Below are 3,667 nucleotides of genomic sequence, written 5' to 3' on the forward strand. Positions count from 1 at the left end.
TCTAATATAGAAAATATTTTAAATTTTAAGATCTTATCTATAGTAATAGTCGGTATTTTTATTCGTTTTGATTTTTGATTTATTGAAGAATCGTGTGGAGCTTTTAAAACTATATATGTTAATTCTTGAATGAATGGATGATATAGCTTTAAAAAGTTATTTCCTATGATAAAATTCATTCCAGAGTCTAACATATATATTGATGGAACAATGAACCTATAATTTTGAATAAAAATTTCAACCATATCTGCTTTTTGGTCAATTTTATGTATTGATTTGTCAGCTATTCTAACTCTTAATGGTTTTTTTAATTTTTTCCAATAAAGTTTTATATTTGAACTAGCAAATCATTGTGTTGCTCCAGAATCTATGAAAGCATTTATAAACTTTTCTGTTATTTTTATAGTAATAAATGTAGCATTATTACTCAGTCTCTGAGTCTGTTTCCGAGACATATTAAAAAATATAGTCTAAGTTATCATCAAATTCTTCTAATGGTTCCATGAAACAAGACTTAGCAATTTCTATTTGTTTAGTAAGATCCTTTTTATCCTTCTTTTTCGGGCATTCATTTGCATAGTGTCCTTCTTCTTGGCAATACCAACATTTACAATTTTCTTTTTTATTTGGGCAATAGTTATTTCTTTGTCTTTTGTTTTTATTGTTATTTTCTTTTCTAAAATATCTCTTTTTTCTCCAGTTTGGATAGTATTTTCTTTTTCTAAATTGATATTTTCTTTTTCTTTGAAAATTTTTATTAAGACCATATTTTTGAGGTATCTCCTCATTATCCTGACAACAAATTTTAATTATATTTGCAAATCTTTTTTGAGTTGCTTCTTGCATACAACGTTCTTTTATTTCCTCTCTTATTGCAGAGGTTGCTCCACCAAAATTATTTTCAATTGTTCCTCTATTTATTTCTCTTATAAATCTTCCCATTATAAATTCATTAGCAGGATATGGAAGTTTTGTTATATACATACTAAGATAATGATTTTTTATCTTCTTCTTTTAATTTTTAATAATGTATTCTATATTCACATATATAAGACTCCACATTACATAAATCATATATCTGAATATTAGCTAAATGATTTTTTGCTTCTTGATATTCTTTATTATAGACTTCTTGTCTATGATCTATAATATTTTTTCCAAAAAATTCTTTATATAGAATCATCATTATATATAATATCTTATCATAAGCTATTGTTTTTGTTGCTAAATCTTCTATTATTTGGTTTTCTATTGATGTCATATAATCTCTTATAGTTCCTTTAGTATGAAACCTATGTAATTCCAAATGTCTCTTCCAGACAATTCACTAAGTTTTGGATTAGTAAAGGCTTCTAATAAAAAGGAATTTAACCAGTTTTCGAAAAATTTCTTTTTCATTCTTTTTACAGTCTAAATCGAGCATTCTATCTCCTTCCATTTCCTGGATTTTAGGGATGTATTTTGATGGTATTTTTGTATATTTTGAATCTTTATTTATAAAACTTTTTTTAAAGGCATAATTATCAAAACCTGTTTCCATTTAAATTGAGATTGATTATCCTTAGATGTTTCAGCTTCATTTTTTACTTGTATTGGAATTGCTGGTTCTTCGTCACTTGAATAATCTAGAATGTGTTCTTCATTTTCTATGTTTTCAGAATTTACTAATTCTTCTTCTATTTGAAAACCGTGTTCCATAATATTATTTTCTTGAGCCATTTTTAATTGTTTAAAAAGTATTGTAACTTCTTCTAATTTTTCTTCAATATTCATAATTTTAGTGGTGGTTTTACTTTTAAATCTGTTATGTTGATTATATTTTGAAATTTTTCTTCTTTGGAATTCTCCTTTTCCTTATTTCTTTGAAATTTTATGGATACTAATATTTCTTCAAGCATATCTACTATAGAATTTAATTATGGGTTAAAAGTATGATAAAGATGTGGGAAATCATTTCCATGGTAGCAGAGTGAAAAGTGTAGCTTTAAAATATGTGATTTAGATTTTGCCACATCTTTAAATCTTTAAATCTGTACAAATTTAGATCTGTACCATATAATTTTCTCATAAATAGATGCATGTCTCAATGTATACTAATGCTAATTAATTTGCTCTATTTCTCTTTCATTCTCTTAATTTTATTATGGCCAGATCTCAAATACCCTAATCATTTCGTAGACTAGAAAAATAATTAAAAAAATAGATTTATAATATATAGAGTAAGCCATCATTATACTGGCATGTCAAAACACTACAAAGGAGACGGAAAATTATGGCGGTTCTTGGAGGAATTTGCGGCTATTTTTAGTCGCTGCGAAATGAGATTTTAACGGTTCGTTAAGCGTCGCTTATTAGAGAGTGGTTATATAATTTTGCGGTGATTCTTATGAATTGCTGGCATAACTGCCGCAAAACTCAAAAATAGCGTCATAATGTTTAGAGTCAGTTTAAAACCACCACTATCTGCCCAATAGTGATCCACACGAATTGAATGGCAGTTTGAAACCGCTACTATTTAATGGTCACAGTTTTTTCAAATGTAATTGGCGGTTCTCCTAGCCTTTTTTTCAAAATTTTTACGGTTATTTTGCAACCGCCGCTATTTTCCGGCTAAATAGTCGCAAAAATATTGTATTGTACACTGGCAATCAACGCTCTTTTTAATTTGAATGTATTAATTTTTTTGTTATTTTTTGAATCCTTCCTAATATTAGTAAGTTAAATTATTTTATATCCAAAAAAATAAATTACTCGGTAAACGATAATAGCAAAACTATTAATTTAATTGATATAATTATCCAAATATCAATAAAGTGTACTCCTTACTAAGAGTTGTATAATCAATACTAAAAAACTGTATATCTGAAAAAAAAAGGTTCCACAATCCTAATATCTACTTTCTAATCTGTCCCTCCAACGCACTCATCCATGCGGCGACGTCTGATGGCAGCTTCCCACCTTGTCCTTGAAGTAGACATATCAAAGCACTATTCATTGCCTGCATCCTTACCTTTCCAGCTGCTACTTCATCCTCCACTGTCTGTCTTTTTGTTTTTTCGGCTGCTACTTTATCTTCCACTGCCTTCCTTTTTAATTTCTCGACTACCAACTCTGTTTGTAGTTCAAGCAGCACCCTTTGGGTTTTCTCCCTTTCAAAACCATTGCTCGACTGATGAGAATTCATATCGAAAACTTGACTAGAAATCGGCCTCAAACTCATGCCACGTACCCTACTCGACTGCTCCTTTTTGAGAGTTTGAGCAAGCGAATCATTTTAAAATAACAGTCTAGAGAATTTATCACGTTGCTCAATAGTTACAATTATTTTCTACACACATAGATAAGCATTATAAGTGCAACTTGAGAGTTATTCCAAGATCAACTATCAATTTGAGGGGAGCTGATAAGGATAACACTCAATTAGTTAGTTTAGACAGTTAGTTGGTTAGTAGTTTAGACAATTATTTAGTGTTTAGCTTAAGATTTATTAGTTAATGTGGATCTTTTTACATTCTTGATGCTATAGTGTAGCTATATATATTAAATACGAGAGAGTATAATAGAATATAAAATGATTTGTTTCAGTAATAAAAAATTACTTATTTTTTTTTATTGGGATATTATTATCTAGTGAGATTATATTTTAATAGTCTCTATACTAGTATAA

The sequence above is a fragment of the Arachis duranensis genome, chromosome 9 (genome assembly GCF_000817695.3).
Source record: "Arachis duranensis cultivar V14167 chromosome 9, aradu.V14167.gnm2.J7QH, whole genome shotgun sequence".
Lineage (NCBI taxonomy): Eukaryota > Viridiplantae > Streptophyta > Magnoliopsida > Fabales > Fabaceae > Arachis > Arachis duranensis.